The sequence below is a fragment of the Notamacropus eugenii genome, chromosome 4 (assembly GCF_028372415.1).
Source record: "Notamacropus eugenii isolate mMacEug1 chromosome 4, mMacEug1.pri_v2, whole genome shotgun sequence".
Taxonomy (NCBI): domain Eukaryota; kingdom Metazoa; phylum Chordata; class Mammalia; order Diprotodontia; family Macropodidae; genus Notamacropus; species Notamacropus eugenii.
Window position 1 is genome coordinate 430,100,978 of NC_092875.1, and position 17,575 is coordinate 430,118,552.

The 17,575-nt window shown below is 38.4% G+C and overlaps 1 protein-coding gene across 9 annotated transcripts in view; it reads left to right on the forward strand.

Moving 5' to 3' along the window:
• Positions 1-17,575, forward strand: part of CCBE1 (collagen and calcium binding EGF domains 1) — a 345,289-nt gene that overhangs the window by 38,721 nt on the left and 288,993 nt on the right. For 3 of the 9 annotated variants that reach the window (XM_072605919.1, XM_072605922.1, XM_072605920.1), the window contains 2 exons: positions 5,533-5,693; positions 5,851-5,937. The exons of 3 other annotated variants lie outside the window; for them this stretch is intronic. The gene's annotated coding sequence lies outside the window, so the exon portion shown is untranslated. The remainder of the gene's footprint in view (positions 1-5,532; positions 5,694-5,850; positions 5,938-17,575) is intronic. 3 more of the 9 variants (XM_072605921.1, XM_072605923.1, XM_072605925.1) reach the window with 2 other exon arrangements.

A 17,575-nucleotide genomic window follows, 5' to 3' on the forward strand; every position in this document is an offset into this window, starting at 1 on the left:
AAACTTCATGTTTTCCTCTCACCTCCCCTCTTTATCCCTCCACTAATAAGTCTTTTGCTTGCCTCTTTTATGAGAGATAATTTTCCCCATTCCATTTCTCCCTTTCTCCTCCCAATACATTTCTCTCTCACTGCTTGATTTCATTTTTTTAAGATATGATCCCATCCTCTTCAATTCACTCTGTGCACTCTGTCTCTATGTGTGTGTGCGTGTGCATGTGCATGTGTATGTGTGTAATCCCACCCAGTACCCAGATACTGAAAAGTTTCAAGAGTTACAAATATTGTCTTTCCATGTAGGAATGTAAATAGTTCAACTTTAGTAAGTCCCTTATGACTTCTCTTTGCTGTTCACCTTTTCATGCTTCTCTTCATTCTTGTGTTTGAAAGTCAAATTTTCTTTTCAGCTCTGGTCTTTTCATCAAGAATGCTTGAAAGTCCTCTATTTCATTGAAAGACCAATTTTTCCCCTGAAGTATTATACTCAGTTTTGCTGGGTAGGTGATTGTTGGTTTTAGTCCTAGTTCCTTTGACTTCTGGAATATCCTATTCCATGCCCTTCGATCCCTTAATGTAGAAGCTGCTGGATCTTGTGTTGTCCTGATTGTATTTCCACAGTACTTGAATTGTTTCTTTCTAGCTGCTTGCAATATTTTCTCCTTGACCTGGGAACTCTGGAATTTGGCCACAATGTTCCTAGGAGTTTCTCTTTATGGATCTCTTTCATGTGGTGATCTGTGGATTCCTTGAATACTTATTTTGCCCTCTGGTTCTAAAATCTCAGGGCAGTTTTCCTTGATAATTTCATGAAAGATGATGTCTAGGCTCTTTTTTTGTTCATGGCTTTCAGGTAGGCCCATAATTTTTAAATTGTCTCTCCTGGGTCTATTTTCCAGGTCAGTTGTTTTTCCAATGAGATATTTCATGTTATCTTCCATTTTTTCATTCTTTTGGTTTTGTTTTGTGATTTCTTGGTTTCTCCTAAAGTCATTAGCCTCCATCTGTTCCATTCTAATTTTGAAAGAACTATTTTCTTCAGTGAGCTTTTGAATCTCCTTTTCCATTTGGCTAATTCTGCTTTTGAAAGCATTCTTCTCCTCATTGGCTTTTTGAACCTCTTTTGCCAATTGAGTTAGCCTATTTTTCAAGGTGTTATTTTCTTCAGCATTTTTTTGGGTCTCCTTTAGCAGAGTGCTGACCTGCTGTTCATGCTTTGACTGCATGTCTCTCTTCCCAGCTTTTCCTCCACCTCTCTAACTTGATTTTCAAAATTCTTTTTGAGCTCTTCCATGGCGTGAGCCCACTGAGTGGGCTGGGATACAGAAGCCTTGACTTCTGTGTGTTTCCCTGATGGTAAGCATTGTTCTTCCTCATCAGAAAGGAAGGGAGGAAATGCCTGTTCACCAAGAAAGTAACCTTCTATAGTCTTATTTCTTTTCCCTTTTCTGGGCGTTTTCCTAGCCAGTGACTTGACTTCTGAGTGTCCTCTCCACCCCCACCTCACCTCCAGATCCTCCCAGCCAGCGCTTGGGGTCTGAGATTCAAATGCTGCTCCCCAGCCTCAGGGCTTTTGGCAGGGGCAGGGCTGCTATTCAGTGTGAGATTAAGTTCAGGTGCTCAGGTGGGGGCAGGGTCGCCTCATGGGCTCACTTCCCTGGGGGGGGGGGGGGTTTATGCAGAGACCTTCAACAATGGATCTGGGCTCCTGCCTGCTTGGGGAGCCCTGGTCTGCTCCCGCCTTTGCTGTTGCCTCCCGAGGGGGCCTGAGTTATGGGGGCACCCCACTCCCCTCTCAACCCACCAAAGAGACCCTCTCACCAACCCCCGTCACCTGTGGGTGGAGGGACCCACGTGGCCGCTGGAGATCCTGTCCCTGAAGCCCGCTCAGATCTGCTCCTCTCGGTGCCGCGGCTGCGGCAGGGCTGGGCTTGGCTCCACATCCACAGTGCAACGGACCTTTTGCGAGAGGTTTACAGGTCCCTCTGGAACAGAAATCTCCTTCACTCCACTGTTCTGTGGCCTCTGCTGCTCCAGAATTGGCCGTGAGTTCCTTTTTACAGATGTTCTATGGGTTGTGGGTTCGGAGCTATGTGTATGTGAGTCTTTCTACTCAGCCATCTTGGCTCCGCCCCTTGTCCTTTATTTTCAAAGAAGACCATGACATCACAGAAATGATGACATGACTTGCGCTTGACTTGGTTTGAGTGAGGAAGGGCTGTGCAAGGTCACCAGCCTCACTTTCTCCTCCTGAGCATAGTACAGCAGAAAGAGTAGTGACTCTAGTCATAGGATCATCTCCAGTTTCCTTATCTGTAAAATGTCGGGGTTGGACAAGATCAACATCATTAGCCTTTCTTGTGTGTCATGAACGCCTTTGGCAGTCCGAAGCTTGTAGACTCCTTCCCAGAACTGTGTTTTAAAATGCAGAAAATAAAATACATAAGATTACAAAGGAAACCAATTATATTGAAATAAATATTTAACTTTTCCTTCCAAGTTCATAGTCCCTCTGAAATCTATTCATAGACCCCTTTGGGGATGACTCCAGGGAAAGAACTTTTGAACTAGATAATTTCTAAGGTCCATTCCAAGTCTAAATCTTGAAATTTAGTTATGTGAATTGTTCAAGGTCTAATGGCCAATTGGTGGCAAAAACAAACCAATAGAAATTATATTTGGACCACCTCAGAAAAGTTCAGCTGCTTTCTATGGATGGAATGCTTAGCGATGTAGCCATGTACTCACACTCACCCCAGCTGTATTCCCTTACTGTGTTGCCTGAAAATCCTGCCGTTGAGGGGAGGCAGCATATAGAACGCTGGCTGATTTCCCTTTTCCAGCCATACACCTGGTGCAATAAATGGATTTGGTTAGCGTATTCCCTGCCCTCCCCCTGCCACTCCCTTAAGTTTTGGTAAATAATGAATAAAAATTACTAAAACTGCAACCAAAGTCACTCTTATAAGACTTCATGAAGTCCCAGAATTTAATTTTAATCAGCCTCACTAAATTTCTGGATGGGAACACTCTGGAGGCATAAAACAGGAGCATTTCCAAGAATTGCTTGGATTCTTTAAGAGTCATAAGATACTGAGGGATTGATAAGGCCAAGGCTGATGAGTCTCATTTCCAGAATCAGCTACTTAAATGAATTATTTAATCTGCTAATTTAATGAATTAGAGAGTTTATGGAATCTGTGCCAACCCTACTGTGGGAGGGCCATCCTTGCTCATAAATTTCTCAAGTAACACAATCCTTAGAATTTATGCAGAACATTTCCCCAAAGAGCTAAAAACACTTTGTAAATATTATCTCCTTACTCATTATAACTCGTTTTGTGATTTGTGTGGAAGGCAGGCAAATGAGTGAGTATGACACGTCCTCTTAGGGTTCAGACTGATTTTCTTATCAAGTTTCAAAGTTCTATATTAAGTTAACTCTTACATTCCATCTTCCTCTTGAAAATCGACCATGGGACTATATCATGCTTCCTACCTCTTAGAGAAGAGGTGGTGAACTGTAGGTGCAGAGACACATTTTCAAACACAAGCAATACAAATCTGTGTTTCTTGGCTATAACTATTTGTTACAATACAGGACTTTTATTGAGGAGAAATATGAGAAAATGGGGGACAGTGATGGTCATGCAAAAAAGAAGGAAAATAGTGTCAATGAAACGTTTCAAAAGTGCCCAGGAGAGAGAAGAATGAAGTTGAGGAGACACAGGCAAGGAAAACAATGTTGACATTTCCATATTAAATTTAATGTAACTTTTTAAAAGAGCTGCATATAAGAGAGTCATTTCTTGGTCTTCTCAGAAATACTCATGTTTGATGATTATTTTTCTAGTTCATAAGTTTTCTAGTTCTAAACCTAGGGGGAGAGGGAAAATGGATCCACTTAATGCTAAACTTTCCCCCTACAACTGATGAAAGTTGCTTACTTTATTGGATTGCAAGTAGCATTAACCAGACCCAGACAGGGCTCAATGTCAAACTGTGCTTCCTGAAACAATTATGTACAGCCAAAGCTAGCTATTATGTGGAATAGATTAATTCTGTCCTGATGCCAGTGGAATGAAGAGATTCCACTGTGATGCTGTTACTGATAACAATAATAACTGACACATATATAGCATATTAAGATTTACAAAACACTTTACATATGTTATTTCATTTGATCATTCCAAAAGCCCTGAAGATGCTTCATTGGTTTAAATATAGACTGTACGTTGTGCTGCTGAAGAGAGGCCAAATAATGGCATGATAGATTTGAGGAGGGAAAGATCACTTCTCTTTAGGGAGGGATCAAAGAAGTCTTCCTAGAGAAGATGGACTTCTAAAGGAAAGAAGGATTTCAGTGTGAAAAGGCCATCCTAGGCTTGGGACATATGCAACAACACAAAGGCAGGGAAGGATAGTGAGTCTGGAAAATTGCTGGACATCCAACTGAAGACTGAAGAATGTGAAGGGGAATGGGGTGAAACAGGTTTGGAAAGGAGAGTTGGAGCCAGTTTATGGGTCAAGTCAAGTCAAGCCTGCAGACATTTATTAAGAGCCTACTATGTTCCAGGCACTTGTATTAGGAATACAAAGGAAGAGAAACATAGACCTTACTCTCAAAGAATTCACAATATAGCGTGTGTGTGTGTGTGTGTGTGTGCAACAACATGCAAACAATTATATACAAACAAGATGTATACAGGTTGAATTGGGGGTAATCTAAAAAGGAAGGGATTAAAATTAAGGGGAATCAAGAAAAGCATCTCATGTAAGGAGGGATTTTGGTTGAGTCTTGAAGGCAGCCAGGTAAGCCAAGAGGCAGGCATGAGGAGGCAGAGCATTACAAGCATGGGAGACAGCCAGAGAAAATGTAGGGTTTAGCAGGGTTTTCCTAGGCAAGGGGAAGTGATCCCACCTCTTTGTGGGATGCCATAGAAGATAGCTGGAAAAGGCATGTGAGTGATGAAGAGGAAAGAAAAGAGGGAGCTCTCAACAAATGGCTTAAATTTTTTAGTGAAACATGAGGCAAGGTTTACAGCTGAAAGGATGAGGGGAGGGGAAACCTGAACGTTTGGCTGAGGAGTCTGTGTTTTTCAGTAGGCAATGGGGAACAGTTAAAGGTTTTGAACAGAAGAGTGCCTTAGGATGATTCCTTTTGCAATGGTGTGAAGGGTGGTTTGGAGAGGGGAGAGACTGGTGGGAAGGTGGCCACTTTGGAGACTATTGAAATAGCATAGAAGAGGAGATGTAAGGGCAAACCTATAGTAGTGGAAGTGGAAAAGTGAAAAGGCATTGGGATGGATGCAATAGATATTATGGCGATAGAATCAGCAGGGCTTGGACTACAAGGGGTGATTGGTTGTTCTTCATTCTCAAAGATGACCAAAAGGCCATCACTATGTTAGAGTCCAATTATGGCTGATCAGACCAACATGAGCTCGGAATGCTCTACCACAGGTTGGCCACAAATAGTCCGTGTGAATATCTGGGGTAGATTCTCTAAATCTGTGCATGTCACATTTCTTTTCAGCTACTTCAATTCTGTTTTGCTCATAGAGCACAGCACCTTTTTGATATGAACACATCATGCTGAGTGGTTCTGTGCCAGTGTCTCCCATGTCATGCAATCAATTCCAGAGTTCTTCAGAAAGACCTTGAGAGTGTCTTTGTATTGCTTCTTCTGACCACCATGTGAGTGTTTACCTTGTGTGAGTTCTTCATATAATAGTCTTTTAGCCATTTGAACAATTATAGTCAGCCCATGGGATCTATGCTCTGTAGTAGAGTTGGAATGCTTGGCTATTTAGTTCAAGAATGGATCTCAGTGTCTGGTACCTTATCCTTCCAGGTGATCTTCAGAACCTTCCTAAGACAATTCAAATGGAAGTCATTCAGTTTCCTGGCATCGAGCTGGTAGACTGTCCAGGTTTCACAGGTATGCAACAATGAAGTCAGCACAATGGCTCTGAAGACCTTTAGTTTGGTAGTCAGTCTAATACCTCTTCTCTCCCATACTTTCCTCCAGAGCCTCCCAAATACTGAGCTAGCTCTGACAATTCATACATCAACCTCATTATCAAAATGTCTATATCCCTGGAAAGTATACTGTCAAGGTATCACAGTATTCAAAACTTCTCCATTTGCTGTAACTGAAGGTTCCTCATATGGCTGGTATAGTGCTCTCTGATGGAGCACCTCTATTTTCTTTGTGTTAATTGTTAGACCAAAATTAGCACAAGTAACAGAGAATTGGCCCATACTTTGTTGCATCTCAGCTTGAGAGGCTGCATTGAGTGCAAGATAATTTACAAACAAAAAATTATGCACCGACTCTCCCTCCCCTTTAGTCTTGGCTTGTAGCCTTTTCAAGTTAAATAATTTACCATCAGTACGGTAGCTGACCTTCATTGCCACTTTTCTCCTCACTGAAGACGTCTGACAACATTGCTGAAAACATCTTGCTAAAAAGCATAGGAGCAAACACACAGCTTTATTTCACTTTGGTGACTGAGAAAGCACAAATGTGTCATCCATTATCTAGAATCTGGGCAAACATGCTATCATGAAATTGACTTATAATACTGATGAACTTCTCCAGACAACCAAATTTTGACATAATTTTCCATAAGTCCTCACAACCGACAGCATCAAAGGCCTTGGTCAGATTGTGCACAGACCTCTGTTTGACTCCTGGCATTTCTCCTGAAGTTGCTAGGCAGCAAATACCATATCAACCATTCCTTGGCACTTTCTGGAGACACACTGGCTCTTAGGTAGATGATCATCTTCCAGGTTAAGGATTAGTCTATTAAGGAGGACTCTGGCAAGACTCTTGCCAGCAATAACTAAGAGAGGACAGCCCTCCTCCCCCATCATGATTGTCATAGGACACTCTATTTCCTTTTTCTTTATAAATATGGACATTGGAGACATCCTTGAATTCCTGGGGAATAACCTCCTCTTGCCCTATAACCTGAAAAATTTCAGTCAGCTTTTGTATGAGCAAAGGACCCCACCCCCACCCCCCACCTTTCCACCTTGTCAATCTCAGCTGGAATAGAATCAGTACCAGGTACTTTGTCACAGGAAAGGAGCCTAATAGCATTCAAAATCTCTTCTTCAGTTGGAAGTTTGGCTAGAGAGGGACTGACTTCAATCTGAGGTAAATAGTCAATGGCTTCAGCATTGATGAATTTCTATTGAGAACAGTGTTCAGCCCATCTCTCTAGGATCATGTGGGTCCACCATTACTGAGTAGTTGAGAGGCACCATATGCCCATAAATAACCTTCAGGGCATCATAAAAGCATTTTAGATTGTCACTATCAACATAAAACTGAATTTCACCTGCCTTATTACTGAGCATCTCTAAGGTTCTCTTGAATTTTGCTTTTGATGAAGTTAGTGCTACCTTCTTAGAGACAGATGAACTATCCTGCTGGTAAACCCTGTGGAGTTCTCATTTTTCATATAGCATTTCCCCTTCATTTTTATCAAACCAGTCTTGATGGTTTGATAATGAGTATTCTGACCCCAAACAGTAAATGCAGTGCTGTATACCAAATCTATGAAAACTGGCCCCTCCTTTTCTGTTCTGCTGTTCCCAATCCTTTGTTGGCTCAGCTTTCTATTTAAGTTAGCACTCTAATCTATTGACATTAAGTCTTTTGATAGTCATCTTGCCTTAGGGCTGCTGCTTTTGTTGAATGTGAATATTTAGCTTGGAGAGGATAAGTCTATGATCAGTCCAGCACTCTGCTCCTCACATTGCCTTAGTCACTCTCACATCACTTCTCACATCCACATTCTTCTCACAGTCTCTTCCTCTCATGATATATTTCTATTAAATGCCAATGTTTGCTGTGAGGGTACATCCATGAAGTTTTATTTGCTTAAGTAGTTGGAAGACAGTGTTGGTGGTGAGAAGGTCATGAGATGCACAAGTCTTTAGTAGTAAGTGACCATTGCTATTGCTGCTTCCTACGCCATTCCTCCCAAGGACTCCCTCCCATATGTGGCAGTCTGAGCCCACTCTAGTGTTAAAGTCACCTAGCATTATAAGCTTGCCCTCTTTTGGCACATTGATGATGAAGGTTTCCAGGTCTTCATAAAATTTTTCTTTGACATCATCAAGGTTCCTCATGGTGGGAGCACAGGAACTTCTGACAGTAGCGTGGAACTTTCTTGCAACTGGCAATTGCATTGTCGTGAGCCTGTTATTCACTCTTTTTGGTAAACATACAAGTTTGGTGACTAGATTAGTTTTGTTTGTAAAACCTATGCAGCTTCACAGTACTCCCCTCCACTGTAGGTACTCCAGAAAAGCATGTATTCAGCTCCAATTTCAGTAAATGAGTCTTTATTTACCAGCCTTGTTTCACTCAGGGCTGCTATGTAGATGTGATATTTGCTGAGTGCTCTTGCAGCAAGAGCTATTTGTCTTTCAGATCTACTAGATTTTGTGTCTATAAGTGTGCCCACATTCCATGTATCGATAGATGGTGAGTGGAATCATCTTTGTAGAAGTTTTTGTACATTTTTTGCATTTTGACACTGCCTGCCATGATAATCAGGCCAGGGTTTGGTAAGCAGACAACTTTCAGGGCACTTTTTCTAGCCCCTTCCTCACACCGGGTGAGCAGTGCAGTCCTCCAAAGGTTAGTGAGACACTTATGGGGCAGCTAGGTGGTGCAGTGGATAGGGCACCAGTGCAGGAGTCAGGAGGACCTGAGTTCAAATCTCACCTCAAACACTTGACACTCACTAGCTGTTTCACCTTGGGCAAGTCTCTTAACCCCAGCTGCCTCATCCTGGGTCATCTCCAGTCATCTTGATGAATATCTGGTCACTGGATTCAGATGACTCTGGAAGAGAAGTGAGGCTGGTGACCTTGCACAGCCCTCCCTCACTCAAATGAAAGTCAAGTGCAAGTCATGTCATGATTTCTCTGATGGCATGGTCTTCTTCGGCAATGAAGGACAAACACATACAGACACCTAGGAGACTGTTGAGTCCCATTACTTCTCCCAGAGAGAAGATGACCCTACTGTTCTTCACATTTTCACTGCTGTAGTCATTGTGTATGTTTTTCTTATCTCTGCTTAGCTTTATTCTGATCAGATCATGTTGATCTTCCCATGCTTCTCTATTTTCACCACATAATTTCTTACAGCACAGTAATAATATTCTTTTACATCCATGGCTAACACTTTGTCTGGCCATTCCCCAGTTGATCAGTATCTACTTTGCTTCCGATGCTTTTTTTTATCACACACAAAAAGTGCTGTTATACATATTTTGGTGTATGAGGGAATTTCTTCTTGTCAATGTTTTCCTTGTAGTATAAATCCAGTCACTGAGTCAAAAGGTATGGACATTTTAGTCACTTTATTTACATACTATATTGTGCAATATGTTGGAAGGTATCAGTCTAAGCCAATGGTTCTCAATGTTTTTGTTCCTCAAACCCATTTCAGCACCAAAAATTTATGAATTCTCAGAGTAATTTAATATACTATTCATAATATTCTTTTAGACTTAGTCATCAAATGTTTATAATAACAATTATAACTTTTACTCCCAAAGCTCCAAATTAAAATTTACATCACATAATTTTAATTATAAAATATGAAATTTTTCTTACCTATAATTATAAAAACCTTAAGTATAAAATTATGAAACTCTGATGATAAAAATAACTAAATGTATTTTATATGGGATATTATGTAAGAATTAAAAGAAGTAATCCAGCAAGATTTCATATGCTTACTATTATCTGCAAGATGTCATATTAAATTCTTTATTTTACAAATTTTGTTGAATACAAATTACATTTAATGAAATAAGTCTTAACTCAGAATATATTTAAATAATATAACAATAATATATAAATTTAATTTTGACAGTGAGCTTTTTCATTTGAAAAAATGTTTGCTACTTTGGGCTCAATATCAGACATACAGTCCTAAATCTGTTCTGCATTGAGTTTATTTCAGCATTTTGACTGAAAACAAAAATAAAGTGAAAATACCATTTGTTAGAAGTGAGCCCATTTAACAATCCCCCAACAGTGAGAAACATATTCTCTTTAAATAAAGAATAATACCTATTGTGAAATCAGGAAGGTCTTTATTAATCTTTATGTCCATTCCCCCGAATGGACAGGTAGCCTCCCTAGTAATGTTACAGGGAGACTACAATACGTGCAGGAAGATGGGGCTTCTTATGCTGTTTTCTGAACTTTGGGACACCGTCCCCTGGTCATATGACTCCATGTTCTCCTCTCTAATAGTCTCTTCCTCACACAGCTCCTTGGGCCTGAGCATTAGTTTCTGACCTCTAGCCTGTCCATGCTTGGTCACAACCTTTATCACCTAGAAATGTGGACAACAGAACTTCCTTATTTCCAACACCATTTCACAAAGATATATGGTAGAAAATGGTAGGAGAATTTCATAAGTTCTTATGTTGAAAGATAGAAATTAATTTTAAAAAAAATTTTAGCCACTTAACAAAAATGGATAGCTATTTATGATATAAAATATTTATTTTTCTACTAGTCAACAAGTGCCATGTTAAGTGATAAATGTATTAAAAATTCAAATGCATATATTGCTTCATTTATGAACTTGCTTTTGTAAGGAAAAAACTCTTTAGACATGATTTTCTTCTCTAGCACCCTGGCTACACTCTCACAGAAACTCTACTGAATTGACTGAACTGTATTGCCAATCAGTTAATTTAAAAATCTCAATGGAATTATTTCAACATAGGCAGAGAATAAATTTAAATCACAAAACAGCCTTCATATTGCAGTGAGATGCAAGAGAAGATTTGTTTCTGCAGACAGTTTGTGATGGTCCATGATGGTTTCAAGATGGCTTGTAATGTGGATGCCTAGTGACCACAGTTCTCAACCAACCTGACATTTATGCTGCAAAAGCGTACATATTCATAACATCTTGATCATGTGATTCCACCGCTGAGGAGATATAGATTAACTAAAGGGAATCAGGGAAATGAGAAAAGGTATGTATCTGACCATCTATGATGAATCAGTTTGTTCTCAAATCGTGTCCCTTTGGAAACAATTTAATGTCAGGTTGAAAAGCTATAGGACTATGTTATACTTGCCCAGAAGTAGTTAGAGTTTGATATAATTGCTGCATGAACCCCCAAATCAATTATGTGCACGATCATAAATAGCATAAACTAACCCATAATATTTGAAACATACACATGCTTATGAGAAATAAAAATATATTTGTAGCAGAATTGGGCAATTATTTACTGGTTAAGGTACCATTAAAGACTTTTTAACAGAAGCCTCTGGAACCATCATCACAAACTCCCTTGGGATTCATGAACCAGGAAATGGGAACCTGTAGTTTACTCCTAATTTCTGCCAGACTGCTTTCTGGCTTTCTCAGCAGTTTTTATCAAATAAGGAGTATTTTGCCAAGTAATTTATTTTCTATTTTATTGAATACTGAGCTACTGAGTTCTATTTTTTTTTGTTTTTCCTTTGTCTAGCCTGTTTTATTCATCTACCTCTCTTTTTAAACCAATATCAGATGGCCTTGATGACTACCATTTTGTAATGTAATTTGAGATCTGGAAGTACTATTTTCCCTTGGCCCCTTCATTTTTTCCTTATTTCCCCTATATTCTGGATCTTCTGTTTTTCCGAATGAATTTTGTTAATGTTGTACTGAATTCTGTGTAGTGTCCCATTGATATTTTAATTGGTAATTAACAATAAAAGCATAAGTTAATTGTGATGATATTGCCTTTCTTATATTGGTCTGGCATAGCCCTGAATAGTCATGTGGTTAAGTTGTTCTTTAGTTCCCTAAAAAACACTCTGTAATTAAATCTACCTGAATCTTTTTTGTGCCTTGGTGGACGGATCCCCAGGTGTTTTATACATTTTGTAGTTATTTAAAGTTGCATTTCTCTTTCTATTGTTGCCTCTTGGATTTTTTTATTATGTACAAATGCTATTAATTTTTGAGGGTTAATTTTTTCTAAAGCAGTTTATTATCTTTGTTCATTCCCTAGGATTTTGTAATATACATGAACATGATCAGTAAAATATGGATGAGTTTATCTCCACTTTATCCATATTTCTGACTTTAATTTCTTTCTCTATTATTCCCAGTATTTCTAGAAATCCTATGTAAATACTATATACCAAACACTATATAAGTACTATATATCATATATATATATATATATATATATATATATATATATATCAAATAATAGGAGAGGAAGTAGGCATCTTCGCTTTTCTTCTTCATTTGCTGAAAAATTTCCAGTACGTTAATGTTGCACATAAGGCTTGCTTTTGGTTTTAGACATATACTTTTTATGATAATAAAAAGGTCTTTCTATGCCTAAACTTTGTAGGGATTTTAGTTTAAATGAGTGTTATGCTTTGCCAAAGACTTTTTTGTTGGTGTTTTTTCTTTTTAATATTAAAAAAAATGAGTTCCAAATTTTCTCCCTCTCTCCCACTTTTTCTTCACTTACTGAGAAGGCAAGCAATATTACATCAATTATATATGTGAAATCATGCAAAATATATTTCTCTATTCATTATATCACAAAAAGCAAGAAAAAGTTATATTTCAATTTTCACCCAGAGTTTATCAGTTTTCTCTCTGAAGGTGTACAGCATTTTTTCATCATCGATTCTTTGAAATTATCTTGGATCATTGCATTGATCAGAGCAGCTAATTATTTCACAATTGACCATCATTATAATATTACTTTTACTGTGTACAATGATCTTCTAGTTCTTCTGAATTCACTTTGTATCAGTTCGTATAGATCTTCCCTGGTTTTTCCTGAAACCATCCTCTTTGTCATTTCTTATAGCACCAATAGTATTTCATCACAGTCATATCCACATCTTCTTTAGTCATTCACCAATTGATGGGCATCTCCTCAGTGTCCAATTCTTTGTCACCACAAACAATATTTTTATACATATAGATCCTTTCCCTTTTTATTTCATCTGTTTGGGGTACAGACCTAGCAGTGACATTGCTGGATCAAAGGGTATGCAGTTTTATAGTACTTTGGGCATAGTTCCAAATTGTTCTCCAGAATGATTGGGCCAGTTCACAACTTCACCAACAGTTCATTAGTGTACCTGTTTTCCCTCATTCCTCTATCATTTGTCATTTCTGATAGGTTTGAAGTGGTACTTCAGAGTTGTCTTAATTTGTATTTCTCTAATCAATAGTGATTTAGAACATTTTTATATGACTATAAATAGCTTTGATTTCTTCTTCTGAAAACTGCCTGTTAATGTTCTTTGATCACTTATCAATTGGGGAATGGTTCTTATTTTTACAAATTTAACTCAGTTCCCTATATATTTGAGAAATGAGGTCATTATCAGAGAAACTTGTACATTTTTTGATATTACTTCATTGTCTGTGGTACCTTTTGGTAAAATATAGTTTCCCTGATAATCTTTTTCAATTAGATCTATTTTTGCTTTGTGTGAGATCATGATTGCTACCTCTGCCTTCTTTACTTCAGGCATAACATATTCTGCTCGAGCCCCTTATTTTAATTCTATGTGTGTTCTTCTGTTTCACATGTATCTCTTTTAAACAACATATTATTGAATTCTAGTTTCTAATCCATTCTGCTATGTGCTTCCATTTTATGGCTAATCTCATCCCATTCCCATTCACAGTTACGCTTACTGTGTATTTTCCTCTATTCCATTTTCTTCTATTTATCCTTCTCTCTCTTTTTATCCTGTTCCTCCTCACAAGGCTATTTTGTTTCTGACTACTGCCTGCCTTAATCCACCCTTCTTTATATCATCCCTCCTCTTCTCTTATTTCATTCCCCTCATATCACTATTAGAGAGGCTATGTACACACAATTGAGTATGCATGTGTATTCTTCCCTCTGAACCAATTCCAAAAAGAGTGAGGCTTAAACATTGCCCACCACCATCCTCATTTTCCTTTCCATTGTAAAAGCTCTTCTTTGCACACCTCTTCTATGTAAGAAAAAATTCCCCATTCTACCTCTCCCTTCCTCCTCCTCCCAGTACACCCCTCTTTCTCACCCCTTCATTTTTTTAGATCATCTCCACATAATTCACTCACACCCATGGCCTTTGCCTATGTAGACTCCTAATTTCCCTAAAAATGATAAAGATCTTAGGAGTTAAATGTGTCATTTTACCATGTAGGAATGTAAACAGTTTATCCTTATTGAGTCCTTTATGATTTCTCTTTCATGTTTGCCTTTTTATACTTCTCCTCAGTCTTGTGCTTCAATTTTAAAATGTCTACTCAGTTATGATCTTTTCTTCAAGAATGCTTAAAAGTCTTCTATCATATTAAATGTTTATTCTTCCCTGAAGGATTATTCTTAGTTTTGCTGGGGAGGAGATTCTTGATTGTAATCCTAGCTCCTTTGCCTTTTATAATATCATATTTTAAGCCCTTTTCTTCTAGTGTGGAACCTGCTAAATCTTGCGTGACACTGACAATAATTGAATTGTTTATTTCTGGCTGCTTGCAATATTTTCTTCTTGACCTGGGAGCTCTTGAATTTGGCTATAATATTCCTGGGAATTTTCATTTGGGGATTCAGGAGGTGATGAGTGAATTCTTTCAATTTCTATTTTACTCTCTGAATCTAAGATAGCAGGGCAGTTTTCATTTGTAATTTTTTGAGATGTGATGGCGAGGCATTTTTGTTTTAATCACAGATTTCAGGAAGTCCAATAGTTCTTAAATTATCTCTTTCTCCAGGTGAGTTGTTTTTTTGATCAGATATTTCACATTTCCTCTATTTTTTCCCTCTTGTCTTTGTTTTATTGTTCCTTGACATCTCATGTAGTCATTAGCTTCCATTTGCCTAATTTTAATTTTTAAAGATTTATTTTCCTCAGTGAGCTTTTGTACCTCTTTTCCATTTGGCCAATTGAGTTTTTAAGGAGTTCTTTAGTACAATTTTGTATCTCTTTTACCATTAGGCCAATTCTACTTTTAAGGTGTATGCTTCTTCAGTATTTTTTTGTGTCCCTTTTACCAAGCCATGAATTCTCTTTTTTTAATTTTTTTGCATCACTCTCATTTCTTTTCCCAGAATTAATAAATCTTCCAGGAATTTTTGTTGGATTTGGTTCCAGTTACCATTTTTCTTTGAGGCTTTGATTGTAGCTGTTTTAACATTGCTGTCTTCTGAGTTTATGTCTTGGTCCTCCCTGCCTCTATAGTAGCTTTTTATAGTCACACTCCTTTTTGCTGCTGTTCATTTTTCCAGCCTATTTCTAGATTTTGAACTTTATGTTAAAGTTGGGCTCTGCTCTCCGCAGGGTGAGGAAGCACTATCCTAAACTTCAGACTTTTCCATTGTGCTATTTTCAGAACTAGTTTGGGAGGTCTGCAAGTTTTCAATGCTTCCAAAATGCTTTGATCTGGGGAGAGGTGTGGTCAGTGTTCTTCTGGTGTTCTCCTATTCTTTAGCTAGGAAGGGCTCCTGTTCCCCTGCAGCCACAATTATTAGTGCTCCTCTGGCCCTGGAACTGTAATCAGGTCCCCTATTCCCATGTGACCTTCCATAAAATGTCCCCTTTGCTCTGGAACTGATCCAGAACTGCACATGGGCAACATCTGCTAACAAGTGCCAGTTGCACCCAGTGCCAGCAAATGGTCTTCTGTAATCTCTTGCTTACAAGTTGCCCTATTCCCTTTACTGTCTCTGGGCTGAGGGCTCCCAAGGCTTTTGCTGCCACTATTATGGCTGCTTCCAAGGCCCTCTGCTGGTATGGTGTTATGTGTACTTTGGACAAGCTCTCATCCTAGTGTCACATACCTCCACTGACGACCTCTTAAGTTGTCTTAAGCTAGAAAAATGTCTCACCCCAACCTTTTGTTGGCTCTGCCACTCCAAAATTTGATTTGAGGTATTATTTTAAAGTTTTTTGAAGGGGAATGTTGGGAGAGTTCAGCTGAGTTGCTGCCCCTCTTTCGCCATCTTGGCTCTCTCCCAAAGGCTTTTTCTCATCTCTTGAGATAAGCATGTAGTTTTGGATGTTATATTTTTAAAATGTGATTAATTATGTTGATTGTTTTCCTAATGCTGAATCATTCTTGCAAGCCTGGTGTAAATTTACTTTTTGTTAATTGCTATGGTGAATTTGACAGGATTTTACTTAAAACTGATATTCATTAAAGATACTGCTCTATAGCTCTCCTTTGCCTTATCTTCCCTGATTTGAGTATTATGACTAAATTTGTCTATAAAAGGAATCTGGCACAGTGTTTTATTTCTCAGTTTTTGAGATAATTCACGTAGTACTGACACTGATAATTGTTCTTTACAAATTTGATAAAATTCCTCTGTGAATCTGTCAGGACCAGAAGGATTTTTTTGGTAGTTCATTTATAACTAGTTCTCTCTCTTTTTCTGAAATTATTTATTTATTTAGGATTATTTAAGATATTTATTTGCTCTTCTATATGTTTGGGTAGTTTATATATCAAAGGTATGTATTTCTTTTGTGCTTTCATTTTTTTAAAAAAACATATAATGGCACATAATAGATTCTGATATAACTCATTTTATTTCTTTTGGGTTGGTTGTGATTTTACTTTGTTATTTTGTTGATTTGGTTTTCTTCCTTCTTTTATTAATCTTTGTGAAGAACCAATTTTCATTTTCATTGATCATTTCTATAGTTTTTGTAGTTGTTGTTTTCAATTAATGTATCACTACTTTAACTGGTTAGTTCTTGTAAGGAAGACATGCTCCCTAACAAGGGACCAAAAAGAGTGGAGGAAAAGGAAGGAAAGAGAGAGAGAGAGACAGACAGACAGACAGAGACAGAGAGAGACAGAGAGACAGAGACAGAGACAGAGAGAGAGACAGAGACAGAGAGAGACAGAGAGACAGAGACAGAGACAGAGAGAGAGACAGACAGAGACAGAGACAGAGAGTCAGAAAGAGAGAGAGAGAGAATCCATCTCTTGATCTACTGTGCAGTTGAATTTTAAATGAATGAGAAAGTTTCTCCTGAATCTGTCATCCCAATCTCTGTCTTGAGAAAAGACTGTCTCTAAAATACAGTGACTAAATTCCTATGAGACAGTTGTACCTGGTAGTCTAGGGAAAGTGCAGTCATGTCTTTGGATTTATGCTTTTAAAATGTCTCAGCCTGAAATGGACATAGAATTGCTATGTGGCACTATGCCCAGGGTCAGTCCTTGGCAAACCTTGGAAGCAGATGAAATTTCTCTCTAGTACCTCTCACTTCTGCTTTGTGCCCTTTCCCCACCCCACTTTCTAAGCTTCTCTGTCCATGCCTTGTGATCACAGTATTCTCTGTCTGAGCAGACCCTCAATCCATTCCCCCCATAGTACCTGCTCCTTACCTGTGGCTAATTTAATATCTGAGCTAATCTAGTAATACAGTTCATGTTAAAAGGCTAAGAATGGCTCAGTGTCACCATTTCAAAGGGGAATTTTAATTTTAAGAAGAAACTCTTGGAGATAAAATGACTGAATCCAGGAGGGTGGCTCTATCATGGT